Here is a 24,781-nt window from a genome sequence, read left to right as displayed (position 1 = left end):
CAATTTACCAAGCTTTATGGCTCTAGTTTCATTGCTTAGCTCTCAATACTCAGAAATTACTTATAGCACATGACAGATTTTGCAGCATGGATCAAAAAAGAGTAAACAGCTGTACATCAATGACAAGCAGACGTTTTTATTGTCTTATTTGCCAAGAAGTCCCAAATTTTGGTAAGAGGATGACACGTGATAGTAGAAAATGTTTCATTAATACTTAAGAACCTTCAATGCTTGAGTAGAACCAATATTCTCATTTCTATCCCACAGTCAAATCTGCTCTCTGATTCTTCTGTTTTTCTTTGCAGCTATTTTCCTGGAATTAAATGAGTGCAGAAGGGATCATAACATTCCATGTATATGTGTACCTGCTTCAAGTTTTCTTCTTATCCTGCTCCTGGTTTCACCATGTTGTTCAAATCAAGGGAATTTGCAAACAGGGCCCTAGGGCTTTTCTCTCCAGTGACTTCTCATATATTTCCAGCCTGCATAAGTGCCACTCTGTTTTCCAGAATGTATGGTTTTCTTCTGTGATGTGTATATTACGCACACTAGAGACGTTCAGTAGCTATATTAGTATCACCTTATCTGATGTTTAACAGGTTTGATAGAGTAAGTGGCCTCTTGAAAATGGAACTGTCTTGAGGTTTGCTCTCTTTCACTGTGTAGTGTGCATTGCTTCTGTTTTTTCTTTTTTATAATGAGCCTTTGTTATACAAGTTATGCTTTAGCCCTGAACTGCTGAGAAGAGTTTAATACACAATACATGAAACAAAGAGTACGTATAGGAAATACTGAAATAATGTGATTGGCTTAGGAACACCTTACTGATATAGTTTGGTGAGTTTGGTATCTCAAGGAAGATAGCTTGTTCTCTCTTTTTTACAGTCAAACGGAATTTGCAGGTAAAAGGGAGCATCTGTGCACAGATTACACAAATACATATCCAGCCTTTCCTTGGAGTGCAGCTTATTTTTTCTAGCACAAAACCAATACCCAACACAAAAAGAAAGCAAAGTCCTTGACTAATACAAGGATACAAGGTACGGTTCTCAGATGTCTCCCTTGTTACCTCTTTGCTGCCAGAAGAAGAATACACCTTATTCTTAAATCCCAAAGTTATGTGACAGACACATTTACTTCTTTCTTGTTCCTTCTTTGTCAAAAAGGCAGTAAATGTGTTAAGTCCTCTACTTAAGACTTAGCTGTAATGCTTCCATTTTATTGAGCATTCGATATAGAGCAATCAAATATCTCAATAAGAGTATGTCACATTTTTAAAAGAATATTACCTTCTACTAGATGATGTAAAAGCACAGTAGTTCTGCAACTGGGACTGGTGGAAGTTCTTAACTAGAAAAGGGCATCAGACAGTATTTTTCCATGTTTTGCTTGTAATATGACTTTTTTTAAAAGTTAGGAATAGCTGTATGTTGATTACAATTTCAAATGTGCATGTTGCAGCTAAATCCATACATCATGGTTTGACCTTGAAAAATATTTGTAAATTCTAGGTTTTTAGCATCTAGAAACAGAAGACAAAACATTTAGTGCCAAAAACAAAAGATAATTTTTTAAAAAAGAAAAATGATGGGAATGGCAAGAGTGGCTATAGCCGAAGACATGCTATGCTGTTGTAAGAAAAGGAACAAAAAATACAATAAAAAATGTCAAAAGAACCAGCAAAGGCAATCAAAAAGGCAATGACTGCTAGAGATATATTTTTACTTAGTTCTAAATTGTATTACTTAGTTAACTAATTGCTGTTGGATAAAGGAAGCAAAATACCCTGTATCAGTGCTTACACTAACACATTGTCGATAGGGTAGGGCTCACACTCACCTTCAACCAGCTCTGCTCTCAGCAGAGAGGAGGAACAGACAGCTGGGGTAATGCCATCTCCAACTGTTGCAGCAAGTTTTGCTAGAGAACATCTGTCAGAACTCTAGGACAAATACTGAAGTGTCATAATTATGTAACTGAAATGTGGGTGGATGCAGCAAGGATAACATCCTTTCCTGTCTGCATACAACATCAGCAAAGAACCCATAAGTGTCGTAAGCTCTCCTTTTGGGGGTTTATTAAAAAAATATAATAAGAGAATACAGGATAAAATATATAACAATATAAGTATATAAAAGAATATATATATAAAGAATAAGAAAAGAAAATATAACAAGCAAGAACACTGAATTTAAGAGTAGAAAATATTTCTTTTCTAAAGGTTTCTGGAAAAGTGTAAATTCCAAATATTCAGTTTAATGAGTCAATGAGTCTATAGGTAAAGTGGATGTGCTGCTACACGGGTAGAGGTCAGGGACACACACACATACACAGACACAGTCACCAAGAGTGTCAAAACGTGTAGAGCTGATTCTTAATGCCATCATACTGAGACAGTGTATATATAACCTTGAATTCTTCCTTACACAAAACCCAAGCCTAGCTTATATTTACTGCCAATCTCTTAATTTTACTTTTTGACATTTACCATTACCAGTAGGTTTTCTTTAGCCTTCATGGCTATCTTGTTTTTGCTTAAAGAAAAGGAGGAAAAGGTTAGAGGGCATTGAGTTCAGGCAGAACTGGCCACTTGCCTTTGCAGTAATTTTTTTTTTAATCCGCAATCCAGGGGAATTAAAACAAGAATGGAAAACAACAACTTCTGCCAAGACAGAGAGCAAGAGACTGTATTCTTTCTTCCAGTTTCTGACATGATATGTTCAAATACCTTTCGGATACAATATGTCAGCTTGTGTTTAACCATATGACATAATGCGACATGACACACCAATTGTTTTACGACAGAAATGTAAAGAAAAGGCTTCTCCTTTCTAATAGTAGAGAAATCATTTTTAGTAGAAAAATAGCCAGATTTCTCAAAAGCATTAATGCATCGAAGTGCAAGGGCCCTGAGAGCATCCCCTCCCCTGCCCTTGGAGCTCTGCTTGCCAGGGCTCAGGACCAGCGTAGGCATAGCGCAACTGAGGGCTCCCCTCTCCCTCTGGTGGCCTCCTAGAGAGGCTCCCAGACACCCTGCTGGGAAGCCCCAGCAACGGCTGACACCCTCCCCCTGCTTCCTGTGATGGCTGCTTTTCTGCCGAGGCTCTAGTGCCTGGCCCCCACCTGAGCTACAGCCCCAGCAGAGTCGCAGCCATGCCTATGCTTTGCTATGGGCCCCAATCATCCAAATCCAACCACAACCCACAGACTGACTTCCCAGCCTTACCTTGCACCTGCCTCATCGCTATGAACTTGGCTGGCAGTCACTGGGCTGTCTGACCCTGGTCAAAATCACCAGACTTGATCTTGATCCTGATCCTGACTTGCTGACTCATGTCCTCGGACCTGCCTCATCACCACGGGCTTGTCTGGCAAACTGGGCTCTTGATCAAACCTGACTATCATCCCCAAGCCTGCCCTGCTCACCTTGCTCAGGGACTGTGAGACAGGCCCCTGTACTGCTGGCAACGTTATCACATTTGGCTTCCAGATCCCCTCCCTTAGGGAGCAGCTGCACTGTGACATAAGTCAGAAGTATTCATTCTACCAGAAATAGCACTGTTCTGGTTAACCCTGTAGGCCCTGCTGATACTGTTCATTCAGAAAGCCATATAGCTTTCCCATGCCACTATTTTTCAATTGCAAAACTTTTAATGTCAAAGCACATTTGCAGGGCCCTGGATGAGTGGATGACCTTTAATTTTAGACATATATTATGTGTTCACAGTGATTAAAAGAGGAATTAAGTTCAGCTTCTAACAGCTGGAAATTTCATATAATCAGTTTGAGTATTATAATTTTGAAGCTTTTCAGCAACAGCACTTCCAAAGATTTAGAGGTTTCTGTTTTGTTTTTGTTTTTCACCTATCATCTGTCCTCACTTCATCAGATTTATGTGATCCCAGAAGGCTTCATCTGCCTTCTCAGAGGAACAAACTGGCTGAAGAAATGAGCATTGTATTAATGCAATAACTGGAAGATATCATAATCTTTAAATGAATCTGACTGGTTTCCAGATAAAAGAGATATCACCAATAGAAAGGAGTATGCCAAAAGCATTTCTTCAATGTACTGAACTTGTAGGCCAGGAGTATTTGCATGTGTTTGCCTGTGTTTGCAGTTTCTCCCACAATACACAGCAAAACAATTCATGCAGAGTGTCACAGCTTAGTGCAATACTTTGAACTAAGAAATATGCCCCAGAAATCCCACCAGACTATGGCAATTCCAATAGTTACATATTTACAGGAGTCTGAGTCCATTGGCAGTTTCAGGTGTGGAAAAAGAGAAATATGACTGGAATTGACTAATATAGTTTGACTTATCTAGATCTTTCCAGTGTCTTTCAGCAAACCTTCCTTCTAAGTAAACCCCATGGTATCCTAATGCATAACCTCAGCATAGATCTCCCAAAGAAAAAGAATCAAAATTAAAAATAGTTGAGGAGATACAATAAGGGAACCCTGAGACTCTTACTCTGGGCATGGGTATACCATGAAAACACAAAGCAAACAAAACTTATTTTTGATATTTTGATTAAAAATTTTGGGGACATGACCCATGAATTCTAATAATTTAAAGTCTGTGATATTTCTAGTCCCGTTTTGCACCAAAGTTTCATTTGGCTAGTGAATTTGAGAGAGATCGGGAATGGAACTCAAAGCTGTAGGGTTTTTGTAGTCCTATTCCCTGACTAGGGGTAAGTGAGTGGGAGCAGAGCAGTGACATACCTTCTGTGGTTACAGAGCTATTCTGTCATCTGTGCTTCGGTTCAGCACTGCTAAAGACTTTCTGTAATAAAAAAGAGACTTTGTCTTAACTCTCTCTTGAAATTCTTTCAGCTGGGGAATTGTAATGGTGCTATCAAAAAAACAGTTCTATTGACACAACACATTCCTTAGGAGAGGCCATTAATCATTGCATGTTATTGTATCCATGCTATACTTAATGTTCAAAATTAAAGAAAAATCCTTTTGATACAACTATCAGCAGGAAAAAATGTAACACCAAATCTGGCTAAGTGGTTCTTCTGCTGTGACTGAATAGCATTTTAAAACTAATACCTATCAAATGGAATTCTGCTAGTTGATATGTATTTTTATTCTTTAAAACATCGTTTATAAAAAATAAGGAGGTCAGAAATGTCATTCTCGTAACCTGCCATCTTACTGAGCAAGAACCGCCTGGATATAGAATCTTGTTGTGTCCTATTCTCTGGGGTTCTCTCTCAAAAAATGCATAAATATGTACTTAATCATAATGCTGGGCATATATTTCAGCGGCAAGCAACATTGACTGCTAAGGTTCTATATCAAAATAACTTCATGATAACAGGGTCTCTTACAGGTTTTACTACTGTATTCTAAATAATAACCTGTCCTCATCTACATGTCACTAGGAAGAGGATTCATCTTAACTTTACAATGTATGGAGATATTTAAGCCTCTAGAAAAGCAATTTATTAATGAGTGATTAGCATAACTAATATCTAATGCTTTTGCTGGTCCTGACTGTTCACATAATAGCCTTTCTTTGAAAAAAAAAAAGAGAGAAAAAGAAAAAACAGTCAGCAGCATGAAGCTTGAAGAGAAAGAAAGTATGCCTAATGAATATAACTCCCCTCCCTGCCAAAATCTGACACAACTGTAATATTGCCACTCTTGTGATATCCTAGTTAATTGTGTTAAGGCTTAACATAGGCAGGAAGAAGCGGCACTTTTATTCTGCTTAGTATGTTGTTCCAGATGCATGTTGTCCATATGAACTTGGGCTTCACTTGCTGCACTAAATGTATAACAACCATGTAGAATTGCTGTCCTCTTGTATCTCATGTTCCAGGGTAAATCTCCTGTCCTCTGGGCACTTCATCACCTGGCTGTGCTTGCCACGCTACTCTGCTAAGCGCAACCGCCCAATGACAGAAATGGGTTGTCATCTTTACCTTCCGATTTAAAAAATCTGGCTGTGAAATTTAATGGCAAGGGTAACATCAGGGGTCCAAGGAGAGCAGCTGAGCAGGGGGATAATATAGGCACCTAAACCAACTGTGAATCCGATGTCACCACCGTTCCTTTCAATCCGCCCTAATTGAATGTCGGTAAAGGTCGATAGGCCTCGGGGCCTCCCAACACCAACACGGCCCACACACCAAAACCTATGCATGCCTCGCCAGATCGGCAGCTGACGCTGCCTATCGATAGGCATCGATATCCATCGGCAGCGATATTATCGATGCCGATGGATATCGATGCCTATCGATAGGTGTGGAATTGCACAGGCTTCGATGCCCCTCGATATCGAGAGGCATCGATGGCGAGGCTCCTTGGATGCCTAACAACAACAGCAGCGGCCCCGGCCCAAAAGCTAAAATGCCCGTCGAGATCAACAGCTGTCCATAGGCATCGATAGTTACGCACGCCTCGCGCAATCGATGCCTGCCCCTGGCTATGGAGCTGGCCAGATCGACTGCTTTTCATGCAGAGCGAGAGGCCTCGCTATCTCTGCGTGTCCTTCCCATGCAATGCCTAGGGAAATCAATGCTCCGCAAGGGCCCTCGATCCCCAAAACGGTCAATGTCCATAGGCCTCGGGGCCTCCCAACACCAACACGGCCCACACACCAAAACCTATGCATGCCTCGCCAGATCGGCAGCTGACGCTGCCTATCGATAGGCATCGATATCCATCGGCAGCGATATTATCGATGCCGATGGATATCGATGCCTATCGATAGGTGTGGAATTGCACAGGCTTCGATGCCCCTCGATATCGAGAGGCATCGATGGCAAGACTCCTTGGATGCCTAACAACAACAGCAGCGGCCCCGGCCCAAAAGCTAAAACGCCCGTCGAGAGCCACACCTGTCCATAGGCATCGACAGTTACGCACGCCTCGCGCAATCGATGCCTGCCCCTGGCTATGGAGCTGGCGAGATCAACTGCTTTTGATGCAGAGCGAGAGGGCTTGCTATCTCTGCGTGTCCTTCCCATGCAATGCCTAGGGAAATCAATGCTCCGCAAGGGCCCTCGATCCCAAAAACGGTCAATGTCCGTAGGCCTCGGGGCCTCCCAACACCAACACGGCCCACACACCAAAACCTATGCATGCCTCGCCAGATCGGCAGCTGACGCTGCCTATCGATAGGCATCGATATCCATCGGCAGCGATATTATCGATGCCGATGGATATCGATGCCTATCGATAGGTGTGGAATTGCACAGGCTTCGATGCCCCTCGATATCGAGAGGCATCGATGGCGAGACTCCTTGGATGCCTAACAACAACAGCAGCGGCCCCGGCCCAAAAGCTAAAACGCCCGTCGAGAGCCACACCTGTCCATAGGCATCGATAGTTACGCACGCCTCGCGCAATCGATGCCTGCCCCTGGCTATGGAGCTGGCCAGATCGACTGCTTTTCATGCAGAGCGAGAGGCCTCGCTATCTCTGCGTGTCCTTCCCATGCAATGCCTAGGGAAATCAATGCTCCGCAAGGGCCCTCGATCCCAAAAACGGTCAATGTCCATAGGCCTCGGGGCCTCCCAACACCAACACGGCCCACACACCAAAACCTATGCATGCCTCGCCAGATCGGCAGCTGACGCTGCCTATCGATAGGCATCGATATCCATCGGCAGCGATATTATCGATGCCGATGGATATCGATGCCTATCGATAGGTGTGGAATTGCACAGGCTTCGACGCCCCTCGATATCGAGAGGCATCGATGGCGAGACTCCTTGGATGCCTAACAACAACAGCAGCGGCCCCGGCCCAAAAGCTAAAATGCCCATCGAGAGCCACACCTGTCCATAGGCATCGATAGTTACGCACGCCTCGCGCAATCGATGCCTGCCCCTGGCTATGGAGCTGGCCAGATCGACTGCTTTTCATGCAGAGCGAGAGGGCTCGCTATCTCTGCGTGTCCTTCCCATGCAATGCCTAGGGAAATCAATGCTCCGCAAGGGCCCTCGATCCCAAAAACGGTCAATGTCCATAGGCCTCGGGGCCTCCCAACACCAACACGGCCCACACACCAAAACCTATGCATGCCTCGCCAGATCGGCAGCTGACGCTGCCTATCGATAGGCATCGATATCCATCGGCAGCGATATTATTGATGCCGATGGATATCGATGCCTATCGATAGGTGTGGAATTGCACAGGCTTCGATGCCCCTCGATATCGAGAGGCATCGATGGCGAGACTCCTTGGATGCCTAACAACAACAGCAGCGGCCCCGGCCCAAAAGCTAAAACGCCCGTCGAGAGCCACACCTGTCCATAGGCATCGATAGTTACGCACGCCTCGCGCAATCGATGCCTGCCCCTGGCTATGGAGCTGGCCAGATCGACTGCTTTTGATGCAGAGCGAGAGGCCTCGCTATCTCTGCGTGTCCTTCCCATGCAATGCCTAGGGAAATCAATGCTCCGCAAGGGCCCTCGATCCCAAAAACGGTCAATGTCCATAGGCCTCGGGGCCTCCCAACACCAACACGGCCCACACACCAAAACCTATGCATGCCTCGCCAGATCGGCAGCTGACGCTGCCTATCGATAGGCATCGATATCCATCGGCAGCGATATTATCGATGCCGATGGATATCGATGCCTATCGATAGGTGTGGAATTGCACAGGCTTCGATGCCCCTCGATATCGAGAGGCATCGATGGCGAGACTCCTTGGATGCCTAACAACAACAGCAGCGGCCCCGGCCCAAAAGCTAAAATGCCCGTCGAGAGCCACACCTGTCCATAGGCATCGATAGTTACGCACGCCTCGCGCAATCGATGCCTGCCCCTGGCTATGGAGCTGGCCAGATCGACTGCTTTTGATGCAGAGCGAGAGGCCTCGCTATCTCTGCGTGTCCTTCCCATGCAATGCCTAGGGAAATCAATGCTCCGCAAGGGCCCTCGATCCCAAAAACGGTCAATGTCCATAGGCCTCGGGGCCTCCCAACACCAACACGGCCCACACACCAAAACCTATGCATGCCTCGCCAGATCGGCAGCTGACGCTGCCTATCGATACGCATCGATATCCATCGGCAGCGATATTATCGATGCCGATGGATATCGATGCCTATCGATAGGTGTGGAATTGCACAGGCTTCGACGCCCCTCGATATCGAGAGGCATCGATGGCGAGACTCCTTGGATGCCTAACAACAACAGCAGCGGCCCCGGCCCAAAAGCTAAAACGCCTGTCGAGAGCCACACCTGTCCATAGGCATCGATAGTTACGCACGCCTCGCGCAATCGATGCCTGCCCCTGGCTATGGAGCTGGCCAGATCGACTGCTTTTGATGCAGAGCGAGAGGGCTCGCTATCTCTGCGTGTCCTTCCCATGCAATGCCTAGGGAAATCAATGCTCTGCAAGGGCCCTCGATCCCAAAAACGGTCAATGTCCATAGGCCTCGGGGCCTCCCAACACCAACACGGCCCACACACCAAAACCTATGCATGCCTCGCCAGATCGGCAGCTGACGCTGCCTATTGATAGGCATCGATATCCATCGGCAGCGATATTATCGATGCCGATGGATATCGATGCCTATCGATAGGTGTGGAATTGCACAGGCTTCGACGCCCCTCGATATCGAGAGGCATCGATGGCGAGACTCCTTGGATGCCTAACAACAACAGCAGCGGCCCCGGCCCAAAAGCTAAATGCCCGTCGAGAGCCACACCTGTCCATAGGCATCGATAGTTACGCACGCCTCGCGCAATCGATGCCTGCCCCTGGCTATGGAGCTGGCCAGATCGACTGCTTTTGATGCAGAGCGAGAGGCCTCGCTATCTCTGCGTGTCCTTCCCATGCAATGCCTAGGGAAATCAATGCTCCGCAAGGGCCCTCGATCCCAAAAACGGTCAATGTCCATAGGCCTCGGGGCCTCCCAACACCAACACGGCCCACACACCAAAACCTATGCATGCCTCGCCAGATCGGCAGCTGACGCTGCCTATCGATACGCATCGATATCCATCGGCAGCGATATTATCGATGCCGATGGATATCGATGCCTATCGATAGGTGTGGAATTGCACAGGCTTCGACGCCCCTCGATATCGAGAGGCATCGATGGCGAGACTCCTTGGATGCCTAACAACAACAGCAGCGGCCCCGGCCCAAAAGCTAAAACGCCTGTCGAGAGCCACACCTGTCCATAGGCATCGATAGTTACGCACGCCTCGCGCAATCGATGCCTGCCCCTGGCTATGGAGCTGGCCAGATCGACTGCTTTTGATGCAGAGCGAGAGGGCTCGCTATCTCTGCGTGTCCTTCCCATGCAATGCCTAGGGAAATCAATGCTCCGCAAGGGCCCTCGATCCCAAAAACGGTCAATGTCCATAGGCCTCGGGGCCTCCCAACACCAACACGGCCCACACACCAAAACCTATGCATGCCTCGCCAGATCGGCAGCTGACGCTGCCTATCGATACGCATCGATATCCATCGGCAGCGATATTATCGATGCCGATGGATATCGATGCCTATCGATAGGTGTGGAATTGCACAGGCTTCGACGCCCCTCGATATCGAGAGGCATCGATGGCGAGACTCCTTGGATGCCTAACAACAACAGCAGCGGCCCCGGCCCAAAAGCTAAAACGCCTGTCGAGAGCCACACCTGTCCATAGGCATCGATAGTTACGCACGCCTCGCGCAATCGATGCCTGCCCCTGGCTATGGAGCTGGCCAGATCGACTGCTTTTGATGCAGAGCGAGAGGGCTCGCTATCTCTGCGTGTCCTTCCCATGCAATGCCTAGGGAAATCAATGCTCCGCAAGGGCCCTCGATCCCAAAAACGGTCAATGTCCATAGGCCTCGGGGCCTCCCAACACCAACACGGCCCACACACCAAAACCTATGCATGCCTCGCCAGATCGGCAGCTGACGCTGCCTATCGATAGGCATCGATATCCATCGGCAGCGATATTATCGATGCCGATGGATATCGATGCCTATCGATAGGTGTGGAATTGCACAGGCTTCGATGCCCCTCGATATCGAGAGGCAATCGATGGCGAGACTCCTTGGATGCCTAACAACAACAGCAGCGGCCCCGGCCCAAAAGCTAAAATGCCCGTCGAGAGCCACACCTGTCCATAGGCATCGATAGTTACGCATGCCTCGCGCAACCGATGCCTGCCCCTGGCTATGGAGCTGGCCAGATCGACTGCTTTTGATGCAGAGCGAGAGGGCTCGCTATCTCTGCGTGTCCTTCCCATGCAATGCCTAGGGAAATCAATGCTCCGCAAGGGCCCTCGATCCCAAAAACGGTCAATGTCCATAGGCCTCGGGGCCTCCCAACACCAACACGGCCCACACACCAAAACCTATGCATGCCTCGCCAGATCGGCAGCTGACGCTGCCTATCGATAGGCATCGATATCCATCGGCAGCGATATTATCGATGCCGATGGATATCGATGCCTATCGATAGGTGTGGAATTGCACAGGCTTCGATGCCCCTCGATATCGAGAGGCATCGATGGCGAGACTCCTTGGATGCCTAACAACAACAGCAGCGGCCCCGGCCCAAAAGCTAAAACGCCCGTCGAGAGCCACACCTGTCCATAGGCATCGATAGTTACGCACGCCTCGCGCAATCGATGCCTGCCCCTGGCTATGGAGCTGGCCAGATCGACTGCTTTTGATGCAGAGCGAGAGGCCTCGCTATCTCTGCGTGTCCTTCCCATGCAATGCCTAGGGAAATCAATGCTCTGCAAGGGCCCTCGATCCCAAAAACGGTCAATGTCCATAGGCCTCGGGGCCTCCCAACACCAACACGGCCCACACACCAAAACCTATGCATGCCTCGCCAGATCGGCAGCTGACGCTGCCTATCGATACGCATCGATATCCATCGGCAGCGATATTATCGATGCCGATGGATATCGATGCCTATCGATAGGTGTGGAATTGCACAGGCTTCGACGCCCCTCGATATCGAGAGGCATCGATGGCGAGACTCCTTGGATGCCTAACAACAACAGCAGCGGCCCCGGCCCAAAAGCTAAAACGCCCGTCGAGAGCCACACCTGTCCATAGGCATCGATAGTTACGCACGCCTCGCGCAATCGATGCCTGCCCCTGGCTATGGAGCTGGCCAGATCAACTGCTTTTGATGCAGAGCGAGAGGGCTCGCTATCTCTGCGTGTCCTTCCCATGCAATGCCTAGGGAAATCAATGCTCCGCAAGGGCCCTCGATCCCAAAAACGGTCAATGTCCATAGGCCTCGGGGCCTCCCAACACCAACACGGCCCACACACCAAAACCTATGCATGCCTCGCCAGATCGGCAGCTGACGCTGCCTATCGATAGGCATCGATATCCATCGGCAGCGATATTATCGATGCCGATGGATATCGATGCCTATCGATAGGTGTGGAATTGCACAGGCTTCGACGCCCCTCGATATCGAGAGGCATCGATGGCGAGACTCCTTGGATGCCTAACAACAACAGCAGCGGCCCCGGCCCAAAAGCTAAAACGCCCGTCGAGAGCCACACCTGTCCATAGGCATCGATAGTTACGCACGCCTCGCGCAATCGATGCCTGCCCCTGGCTATGGAGCTGGCCAGATCAACTGCTTTTGATGCAGAGCGAGAGGGCTCGCTATCTCTGCGTGTCCTTCCCATGCAATGCCTAGGGAAATCAATGCTCCGCAAGGGCCCTCGATCCCAAAAACGGTCAATGTCCATAGGCCTCGGGGCCTCCCAACACCAACACGGCCCACACACCAAAACCTATGCATGCCTCGCCAGATCGGCAGCTGACGCTGCCTATCGATAGGCATCGATATCCATCGGCAGCGATATTATCGATGCCGATGGATATCGATGCCTATCGATAGGTGTGGAATTGCACAGGCTTCGACGCCCCTCGATATCGAGAGGCATCGATGGCGAGACTCCTTGGATGCCTAACAACAACAGCAGCGGCCCCGGCCCAAAAGCTAAAATGCCCGTCGAGAGCCACACCTGTCCATAGGCATCGATAGTTACGCACGCCTCGCGCAATCGATGCCTGCCCCTGGCTATGGAGCTGGCCAGATCGACTGCTTTTCATGCAGAGCGAGAGGGCTCGCTATCTCTGCGTGTCCTTCCCATGCAATGCCTAGGGAAATCAATGCTCCGCAAGGGCCCTCGATCCCAAAAATGGTCAATGTCCATAGGCCTCGGGGCCTCCCAACACCAACACGGCCCACACACCAAAACCTATGCATGCCTCGCCAGATCGGCAGCTGACGCTGCCTATCGATAGGCATCGATATCCATCGGCAGCGATATTATCGATGCCGATGGATATCGATGCCTATCGATAGGTGTGGAATTGCACAGGCTTCGATGCCCCTCGATATCGAGAGGCATCGATGGCGAGACTCCTTGGATGCCTAACAACAACAGCAGCGGCCCCGGCCCAAAAGCTAAAACGCCCGTCGAGAGCCACACCTGTCCATAGGCATCGATAGTTACGCACGCCTCGCGCAATCGATGCCTGCCCCTGGCTATGGAGCTGGCCAGATCGACTGCTTTTCATGCAGAGCGAGAGGCCTCGCTATCTCTGCGTGTCCTTCCCATGCAATGCCTAGGGAAATCAATGCTCCGCAAGGGCCCTCGATCCCAAAAACGGTCAATGTCCGTAGGCCTCGGGGCCTCCCAACACCAACACGGCCCACACACCAAAACCTATGCATGCCTCGCCAGATCGGCAGCTGACGCTGCCTATCGATAGGCATCGATATCCATCGGCAGCGATATTATCGATGCCGATGGATATCGATGCCTATCGATAGGTGTGGAACTGCACAGGCTTCGATGCCCCTCGATATCGAGAGGCATCGATGGCGAGACTCCTTGGATGCCTAACAACAACAGCAGCGGCCCCGGCCCAAAAGCTAAAACGCCCGTCGAGAGCCACACCTGTCCATAGGCATCGATAGTTACGCACGCCTCGCGCAATCGATGCCTGCCCCTGGCTATGGAGCTGGCCAGATCGACTGCTTTTCATGCAGAGCGAGAGGGCTCGCTATCTCTGCGTGTCCTTCCCATGCAATGCCTAGGGAAATCAATGCTCCGCAAGGGCCCTCGATCCCAAAAACGGTCAATGTCCGTAGGCCTCGGGGCCTCCCAACACCAACACGGCCCACACACCAAAACCTATGCATGCCTCGCCAGATCGGCAGCTGACGCTGCCTATCGATAGGCATCGATATCCATCGGCAGCGATATTATCGATGCCGATGGATATCGATGCCTATCGATAGGTGTGGAATTGCACAGGCTTCGATGCCCCTCGATATCGAGAGGCATCGATGGCGAGACTCCTTGGATGCCTAACAACAACAGCAGCGGCCCCGGCCCAAAAGCTAAAATGCCCGTCGAGAGCCACACCTGTCCATAGGCATCGATAGTTACGCACGCCTCGCGCAATCGATGCCTGCCCCTGGCTATGGAGCTGGCCAGATCGACTGCTTTTCATGCAGAGCGAGAGGCCTCGCTATCTCTGCGTGTCCTTCCCATGCAATGCCTAGGGAAATCAATGCTCCGCAAGGGCCCTCGATCCCAAAAACGGTGAATGTCCATAGGCCTCGGGGCCTCCCAACACCAACACGGCCCACACACCAAAACCTATGCATGCCTCGCCAGATCGGCAGCTGACGCTGCCTATCGATAGGCATCGATATCCATCGGCAGCGATATTATCGATGCCGATGGATATCGATGCCTATCGATAGGTGTGGAATTGCACAGGCTTCGATGCCCCTCGATATCGAGAGGCATCGATGGCGAGACTCCTTGGATGCCTAACAACAACAGCAGCGGCCCCGGCCCAAAAGCTAAAACGCCCGTCGAGAGCCACACCTGTCCATAGGCATCGATAGTTACGCACGCCTCGCGCAATCGATGCCTGCCCCTGGCTATGGAGCTGGCCAGATCGACTGCTTTTCATGCAGAGCGAGAGGCCTCGCTATCTCTGCGTGTCCTTCCCATGCAATGCCTAGGGAAATCAATGCTCCGCAAGGGCCCTCGATCCCAAAAACGGTCAATGTCCGTAGGCCTCGGGGCCTCCCAACACCAACACGGCCCACACACCAAAACCTATGCATGCCTCGCCAGATCGGCAGCTGACGCTGCCTATCGATAGGCATCGATATCCATCGGCAGCGATATTATCGATGCCGATGGATATCGATGCCTATCGATAGGTGTGGAACTGCACAGGCTTCGATGCCCCTCGATATCGAGAGGCATCGATGGCGAGACTCCTTGGATGCCTAACAACAACAGCAGCGGCCCCGGCCCAAAAGCTAAAACGCCCGTCGAGAGCCACACCTGTCCATAGGCATCGATAGTTACGCACGCCTCGCGCAATCGATGCCTGCCCCTGGCTATGGAGCTGGCCAGATCGACTGCTTTTCATGCAGAGCGAGAGGGCTCGCTATCTCTGCGTGTCCTTCCCATGCAATGCCTAGGGAAATCAATGCTCCGCAAGGGCCCTCGATCCCAAAAACGGTCAATGTCCGTAGGCCTCGGGGCCTCCCAACACCAACACGGCCCACACACCAAAACCTATGCATGCCTCACCAGATCGGCAGCTGACGCTGCCTATCGATAGGCATCGATATCCATCGGCAGCGATATTATCGATGCCGATGGATATCGATGCCTATCGATAGGTGTGGAATTGCACAGGCTTCGATGCCCCTCGATATCGAGAGGCATCGATGGCGAGACTCCTTGGATGCCTAACAACAACAGCAGCGGCCCCGGCCCAAAAGCTAAAACGCCCGTCGAGAGCCACACCTGTCCATAGGCATCGATAGTTACGCACGCCTCGCGCAATCGATGCCTGCCCCTGGCTATGGAGCTGGCCAGATCGACTGCTTTTCATGCAGAGCGAGAGGCCTCGCTATCTCTGCGTGTCCTTCCCATGCAATGCCTAGGGAAATCAATGCTCCGCAAGGGCCCTCGATCCCAAAAACGGTCAATGTCCATAGGCCTCGGGGCCTCCCAACACCAACACGGCCCACACACCAAAACCTATGCATGCCTCGCCAGATCGGCAGCTGACGCTGCCTATCGATAGGCATCGATATCCATCGGCAGCGATATTATCGATGCCGATGGATATCGATGCCTATCGATAGGTGTGGAATTGCACAGGCTTCGATGCCCCTCGATATCGAGAGGCATCGATGGCGAGACTCCTTGGATGCCTAACAACAACAGCAGCGGCCCCGGCCCAAAAGCTAAAACGCCCGTCGAGAGCCACACCTGTCCATAGGCATCGATAGTTACGCACGCCTCGCGCAATCGATGCCTGCCCCTGGCTATGGAGCTGGCCAGATCAACTGCTTTTGATGCAGAGCGAGAGGGCTCGCTATCTCTGCGTGTCCTTCCCATGCAATGCCTAGGGAAATCAATGCTCCGCAAGGGCCCTCGATCCCAAAAACGGTCAATGTCCGTAGGCCTCGGGGCCTCCCAACACCAACACGGCCCACACACCAAAACCTATGCATGCCTCGCCAGATCGGCAGCTGACGCTGCCTATCGATAGGCATCGATATCCATCGGCAGCGATATTATCGATGCCGATGGATATCGATGCCTATCGATAGGTGTGGAACTGCACAGGCTTCGATGCCCCTCGATATCGAGAGGCATCGATGGCGAGACTCCTTGGATGCCTAACAACAACAGCAGCGGCCCCGGCCCAAAAGCTAAAACGCCCGTCGAGAGCCACACCTGTCCATAGGCATCGATAGTTACGCACGCCTCGCGCAATCGATGCCTGCCCCTGGCTATGGAGCTGGCCAGATCGACTGCTTTTCATGCAGAGCGAGAGGGCTCGCTATCTCTGCGTGTCCTTCCCATGCAATGCCTAGGGAAATCAATGCTCCGCAAGGGCCCTCGATCCCAAAAACGGTCAATGTCCGTAGGCCTCGGGGCCTCCCAACACCAACACGGCCCACACACCAAAACCTATGCATGCCTCACCAGATCGGCAGCTGACGCTGCCTATCGATAGGCATCGATATCCATCGGCAGCGATATTATCGATGCCGATGGATATCGATGCCTATCGATAGGTGTGGAATTGCACAGGCTTCGATGCCCCTCGATATCGAGAGGCATCGATGGCGAGACTCCTTGGATGCCTAACAACAACAGCAGCGGCCCCGGCCCAAAAGCTAAAACGCCCGTCGAGAGCCACACCTGTCCATAGGCATCGATAGTTACGCACGCCTCGCGCAATCGATGCCTGCCCCTGGCTATGGAGCTGGCCAGATCGACTGCTTTTGATGCAGAGCGAGAGGGCTCGCTATCTCTGCGTGTCCTTCCCATGCAATGCCTAGGGAAATCAATGCTCCGCAAGGGCCCTCGATCCCAAAAACGGTGAATGTCCATAGGCCTCGGGGCCTCCCAACACCAACACGGCCCACACACCAAAACCTATGCATGCCTCGCCAGATCGGCAGCTGACGCTGCCTATCGATAGGCATCGATATCCATCGGCAGCGATATTATCGATGCCGATGGATATCGATGCCTATCGATAGGTGTGGAATTGCACAGGCTTCGACGCCCCTCGATATCGAGAGGCATCGATGGCGAGACTCCTTGGATGCCTAACAACAACAGCAGCGGCCCCGGCCCAAAAGCTAAAACGCCCGTCGAGAGCCACACCTGTCCATAGGCATCGATAGTTACGCACGCCTCGCGCAATCGATGCCTGCCCCTGGCTATGGAGCTGGCCAGATCGACTGCTTTTGATGCAGAGCGAGAGGGCTCGCTATCTCTGCGTGTCCTTCCCATGCAATGCCTAGGGAAATCAATGCTCCGCAAGGGCCCTCGATCCCAAAAACGGTCAATGTCCATAGGCCTCGGGGCCTCCCAACACCAACACGGCCCACACACCAAAACCTATGCATGCCTCGCCAGATCGGCAGCTGACGCTGCCTATCGATAGGCATCGATATCCATCGGCAGCGATATTATCGATGCCGATGGATATCGATGCCTATCGATAGGTGTGGAATTGCACAGGCTTCGATGCCCCTCGATATCGAGAGGCATCGATGGCGAGACTCCTTGGATGCCTAACAACAACAGCAGCGGCCCCGGCCCAAAAGCTAAAACGCCCGTCGAGAGCCACACCTGTCCATAGGCATCGATAGTTACGCACGCCTCGCGCAATCGATGCCTGCCCCTGGCTATGGAGCTGGCCAGATCGACTGCTTTTGATGCAGAGCGAGAGGGCTCGCTATCTCTGCGTGTCCTTCCCATGCAATGCCTAGGGAAATCAATGCTCCGCAAGGGCCCTCGATCCCAAAAACGGTCAATGTCCATAGGCCTCGGGGCCTCCCAACACCAACACGGCCCACACACCAAAACCTATGCATGCCTCGCCAGATCGGCAGCTGACGCTGCCTATCGATAGGCATCGATATCCATCGGCAGCGATATTATCGATGCCGATGGATATCGATGCCTATCGATAGGTGTGGAATTGCACAGGCTTCGATGCCCCTCGATATCGAGAGGCATCGATGGCGAGACTCCTTGGATGCCTAACAACAACAGCAGCGGCCCCGGCCCAAAAGCTAAAACGCCCGTCGAGAGCCACACCTGTCCATAGGCATCGATAGTTACGCACGCCTCGCGCAATCGATGCCTGCCCCTGGCTATGGAGCTGGCCAGATCGACTGCTTTTCATGCAGAGCGAGAGGCCTCGCTATCTCTGCGTGTCCTTCCCATGCAATGCCTAGGGAAATCAATGCTCCGCAAGGGCCCTCGATCCCAAAAACGGTCAATGTCCGTAGGCCTCGGGGCCTCCCAACACCAACACGGCCCACACACCAAAACCTATGCATGCCTCGCCAGATCGGCAGCTGACGCTGCCTATCGATAGGCATCGATATCCATCGGCAGCGATATTATCGATGCCGATGGATATCGATGCCTATCGATAGGTGTGGAATTGCACAGGCTTCGATGCCCCTCGATATCGAGAGGCATCGATGGCGAGACTCCTTGGATGCCTAACAACAACAGCAGCGGCCCCGGCCCAAAAGCTAAAACGCCCGTCGAGAGCCACACCTGTCCATAGGCATCGATAGTTACGCACACCTCGCGCAATCGATGCCTGCCCCTGGCTATGGAGCTGGCCAGATCGACTGCTTTTGATGCAGAGCGAGAGGGCTCGCTATCTCTGCGTGTCCTTCCCATGCAATGCCTAGGGAAATCAATGCTCCGCAAGGGCCCTCGATCCCAAAAACGGTCAATGTCCATAGGCCTCGGGGCCTCCCAACACCAACACGGCCCACACACCAAAACCTATGCATGCCTCGCCAGATCGGCAGCTGACGCTGCCTATCGATAGGCATCGATATCCATCGGCAGCGATATTATCGATGCCGATGGATATCGATGCCTATCGATAGGTGTGGAATTGCACAGGCTTCGACGCCCCTCGATATCGAGAGGCATCGATGGCGAGACTCCTTGGATGCCTAACAACAACAGCAGCGGCCCCGGCCCAAAAGCTAAAATGCCCGTCGAGAGCCACACCTGTCCATAGGCATCGATAGTTACGCACGCCTCGCGCAATCGATGCCTGCCCCTGGCTATGGAGCTGGCCAGATCGACTGCTTTTGATGCAGAGCGAGAGGGCTCGCTATCTCTGCGTGTCCTTCCCATGCAATGCCTAGGGAAATCAATGCTCCGCAAGGGCCCTCGATCCCAAAAACGGTCAATGTCCATAGGCCTCGGGGCCTCCCAACACCAACACGGCCCACACACCAAATCCTATGCATGCCTCGCCAGATCGGCAGCTGACGCTGCCTATCGATAGGCATCGATATCCATCGGCAGCGATATTATCGATGCCGATGGATATCGATGCCTATCGATAGGTGTGGAATTGCACAGGCTTCGATGCCCCTCGATATCGAGAGGCATCGATGGCGAGACTCCTTGGATGCCTAACAACAACAGCAGCGGCCCCGGCCCAAAAGCTAAAACGCCCGTCGAGAGCCACACCTGTCCATAGGCATCGATAGTTACGCACGCCTCGCGCAATCGATGCCTGCCCCTGGCTATGGAGCTGGCCAGATCGACTGCTTTTCATGCAGAGCGAGAGGCCTCGCTATCTCTGCGTGTCCTTCCCATGCAATGCCTAGGGAAATCAATGCTCCGCAAGGGCCCTCGATCCCAAAAACGGTCAATGTCCATAGGCCTCGGGGCCTCCCAACACCAACACGGCCCACACACCAAAACCTATGCATGCCTCGCCAGATCGGCAGCTGACGCTGCCTATCGATAGGCATCGATATCCATCGGCAGCGATATTATCGATGCCGATGGATATCGATGCCTATCGATAGGTGTGGAATTGCACAGGCTTCGATGCCCCTCGATATCGAGAGGCATCGATGGCGAGACTCCTTGGATGCCTAACAACAACAGCAGCGGCCCCGGCCCAAAAGCTAAAACGCCCGTCGAGAGCCACACCTGTCCATAGGCATCGATAGTTACGCACGCCTCGCGCAATCGATGCCTGCCCCTGGCTATGGAGCTGGCCAGATCGACTGCTTTTGATGCAGAGCGAGAGGCCTCGCTATCTCTGCGTGTCCTTCCCATGCAATGCCTAGGGAAATCAATGCTCCGCAAGGGCCCTCGATCCCAAAAACGGTCAATGTCCGTAGGCCTCGGGGCCTCCCAACACCAACACGGCCCACACACCAAAACCTATGCATGCCTCGCCAGATCGGCAGCTGACGCTGCCTATCGATAGGCATCGATATCCATCGGCAGCGATATTATCGATGCCGATGGATATCGATGCCTATCGATAGGTGTGGAATTGCACAGGCTTCGATGCCCCTCGATATCGAGAGGCATCGATGGCGAGACTCCTTGGATGCCTAACAACAACAGCAGCGGCCCCGGCCCAAAAGCTAAAACGCCCGTCGAGAGCCACACCTGTCCATAGGCATCGATAGTTACGCACGCCTCGCGCAATCGATGCCTGCCCCTGGCTATGGAGCTGGCCAGATCGACTGCTTTTCATGCAGAGCGAGAGGCCTCGCTATCTCTGCGTGTCCTTCCCATGCAATGCCTAGGGAAATCAATGCTCCGCAAGGGCCCTCGATCCCAAAAACGGTCAATGTCCGTAGGCCTCGGGGCCTCCCAACACCAACACGGCCCACACACCAAAACCTATGCATGCCTCGCCAGATCGGCAGCTGACGCTGCCTATCGATAGGCATCGATATCCATCGGCAGCGATATTATCGATGCCGATGGATATCGATGCCTATCGATAGGTGTGGAATTGCACAGGCTTCGATGCCCCTCGATATCGAGAGGCATCGATGGCGAGACTCCTTGGATGCCTAACAACAACAGCAGCGGCCCCGGCCCAAAAGCTAAAACGCCCGTCGAGAGCCACACCTGTCCATAGGCATCGATAGTTACGCACGCCTCGCGCAATCGATGCCTGCCCCTGGCTATGGAGCTGGCCAGATCGACTGCTTTTCATGCAGAGCGAGAGGCCTCGCTATCTCTGCGTGTCCTTCCCATGCAATGCCTAGGGAAATCAATGCTCCGCAAGGGCCCTCGATCCCAAAAACGGTCAATGTCCGTAGGCCTCGGGGCCTCCCAACACCAACACGGCCCACACACCAAAACCTATGCATGCCTCGCCAGATCGGCAGCTGACGCTGCCTATCGATAGGCATCGATATCCATCGGCAGCGATATTATCGATGCCGATGGATATCGATGCCTATCGATAGGTGTGGAATTGCACAGGCTTCGATGCCCCTCGATATCGAGAGGCATCGATGGCGAGACTCCTTGGATGCCTAACAACAACAGCAGCGGCCCCGGCCCAAAAGCTAAAATGCCCGTCGAGAGCCACACCTGTCCATAGGCATCGATAGTTACGCACGCCTCGCGCAATCGATGCCTGCCCCTGGCTATGGAGCTGGCCAGATCGACTGCTTTTCATGCAGAGCGAGAGGCCTCGCTATCTCTGCGTGTCCTTCCCATGCAATGCCTAGGGAAATCAATGCTCCGCAAGGGCCCTCGATCCCAAAAACGGTCAATGTCCATAGGCCTCGGGGCCTCCCAACACCAACACGGCCCACACACCAAAACCTATGCATGCCTCGCCAGATCGGCAGCTGACGCTGCCTATCGATAGGCATCGATATCCATCGGCAGCGATATTATCGATGCCGATGGATATCGATGCCTATCGATAGGTATGGAATTGCACAGGCTTCGATGCCCCTCGATATCGAGAGGCATCGATGGCGAGACTCCTTGGATGCCTAACAACAACAGCAGCGGCCCCGGCCCAAAAGCTAAAACGCCCGTCGAGAGCCACACCTGTCCATAGGCATCGATAGTTACGCACGCCTCGCGCAATCGATGCCTGCCCCTGGCTATGGAGCTGGCCAGATCGACTGCTTTTGATGCAGAGCGAGAGGCCTCGCTATCTCTGCGTGTCCTTCCCATGCAATGCCTAGGGAAATCAATGCTCCGCAAGGGCCCTCGATCCCAAAAATGGTCAATGTCCATAGGCCTCGGGGCCTCCCAACACCAACACGGCCCACACACCAAAACCTATGCATGCCTCGCCAGATCGGCAGCTGACGCTGCCTATCGATAGGCATCGATATCCATCGGCAGCGATATTATCGATGCCGATGGATATCGATGCCTATCGATAGGTGTGGAATTGCACAGGCTTCGATGCCCCTCGATATCGAGAGGCATCGATGGCGAGACTCCTTGGATGCCTAACAACAACAGCAGCGGCCCCGGCCCAAAAGCTAAAACGCCCGTCGAGAGCCACACCTGTCCATAGGCATCGATAGTTACGCACGCCTCGCGCAATCGATGCCTGCCCCTGGCTATGGAGCTGGCCAGATCGACTGCTTTTCATGCAGAGCGAGAGGCCTCGCTATCTCTGCGTGTCCTTCCCATGCAATGCCTAGGGAAATCAATGCTCCGCAAGGGCCCTCGATCCCAAAAACGGTCAATGTCCGTAGGCCTCGGGGCCTCCCAACACCAACACGGCCCACACACCAAAACCTATGCATGCCTCGCCAGATCGGCAGCTGACGCTGCCTATCGATAGGCATCGATATCCATCGGCAGCGATATTATCGATGCCGATGGATATCGATGCCTATCGATAGGTGTGGAATTGCACAGGCTTCGATGCCCCTCGATATCGAGAGGCATCGATGGCGAGACTCCTTGGATGCCTAACAACAACAGCAGCGGCCCCGGCCCAAAAGCTAAAACGCCCGTCGAGAGCCACACCTGTCCATAGGCATCGATAGTTACGCACGCCTCGCGCAATCGATGCCTGCCCCTGGCTATGGAGCTGGCCAGATCGACTGCTTTTCATGCAGAGCGAGAGGCCTCGCTATCTCTGCGTGTCCTTCCCATGCAATGCCTAGGGAAATCAATGCTCCGCAAGGGCCCTCGATCCCAAAAATGGTCAATGTCCATAGGCCTCGGGGCCTCCCAACACCAACACGGCCCACACACCAAAACCTATGCATGCCTCGCCAGATCGGCAGCTGACGCTGCCTATCGATAGGCATCGATATCCATCGGCAGCGATATTATCGATGCCGATGGATATCGATGCCTATCGATAGGTGTGGAATTGCACAGGCTTCGATGCCCCTCGATATCGAGAGGCATCGATGGCGAGACTCCTTGGATGCCTAACAACAACAGCAGCGGCCCCGGCCCAAAAGCTAAAATGCCCGTCGAGAGCCACACCTGTCCATAGGCATCGATAGTTACGCACACCTCGCGCAATCGATGCCTGCCCCTGGCTATGGAGCTGGCCAGATCGACTGCTTTTGATGCAGAGCGAGAGGCCTCGCTATCTCTGCGTGTCCTTCCCATGCAATGCCTAGGGAAATCAATGCTCCGCAAGGGCCCTCGATCCCAAAAACGGTGAATGTCCGTAGGCCTCGGGGCCTCCCAACACCAACACGGCCCACACACCAAAACCTATGCATGCCTCGCCAGATCGGCAGCTGACGCTGCCTATCGATAGGCATCGATATCCATCGGCAGCGATATTATCGATGCCGATGGATATCGATGCCTATCGATAGGTGTGGAATTGCACAGGCTTCGACGCCCCTCGATATCGAGAGGCATCGATGGCGAGACTCCTTGGATGCCTAACAACAACAGCAGCGGCCCCGGCCCAAAAGCTAAAACGCCCGTCGAGAGCCACACCTGTCCATAGGCATCGATAGTTACGCACGCCTCGCGCAATCGATGCCTGCCCCTGGCTATGGAGCTGGCCAGATCGACTGCTTTTGATGCAGAGCGAGAGGCCTCGCTATCTCTGCGTGTCCTTCCCATGCAATGCCTAGGGAAATCAATGCTCCGCAAGGGCCCTCGATCCCAAAAATGGTCAATGTCCATAGGCCTCGGGGCCTCCCAACACCAACACGGCCCACACACCAAAACCTATGCATGCCTCGCCAGATCGGCAGCTGACGCTGCCTATCGATAGGCATCGATATCCATCGGCAGCGATATTATCGATGCCGATGGATATCGATGCCTATCGATAGGTGTGGAATTGCACAGGCTTCGATGCCCCTCGATATCGAGAGGCATCGATGGCGAGACTCCTTGGATGCCTAACAACAACAGCAGCGGCCCCGGCCCAAAAGCTAAAACGCCCGTCGAGAGCCACACCTGTCCATAGGCATCGATAGTTAC

At 52.3% G+C, this 24,781-nt stretch overlaps 1 long non-coding RNA gene across 1 annotated transcript in view; it reads right to left on the bottom strand.

The window, feature by feature from the left end:
- LOC135329559 (uncharacterized) overlaps window positions 1–24,781 on the bottom strand; it is a 161,186-nt gene that overhangs the window by 51,653 nt on the left and 84,752 nt on the right. Inside the window, exons 2-3 of the long non-coding RNA XR_010391072.1 lie at window positions 4,731–4,791; window positions 1,840–1,942 (exon numbers count right to left, since the gene is read on the bottom strand). This is a non-coding gene — a long non-coding RNA (uncharacterized LOC135329559). The remainder of the gene's footprint in view (window positions 1–1,839; window positions 1,943–4,730; window positions 4,792–24,781) is intronic.

Source organism: Dromaius novaehollandiae, chromosome 11, assembly GCF_036370855.1.
Source record: "Dromaius novaehollandiae isolate bDroNov1 chromosome 11, bDroNov1.hap1, whole genome shotgun sequence".
NCBI classification, from domain to species: domain Eukaryota; kingdom Metazoa; phylum Chordata; class Aves; order Casuariiformes; family Dromaiidae; genus Dromaius; species Dromaius novaehollandiae.
The sequence above is the reverse complement of the archived record's forward strand: the minus strand, read 5'-3'. Positions and strand labels throughout refer to the sequence as shown.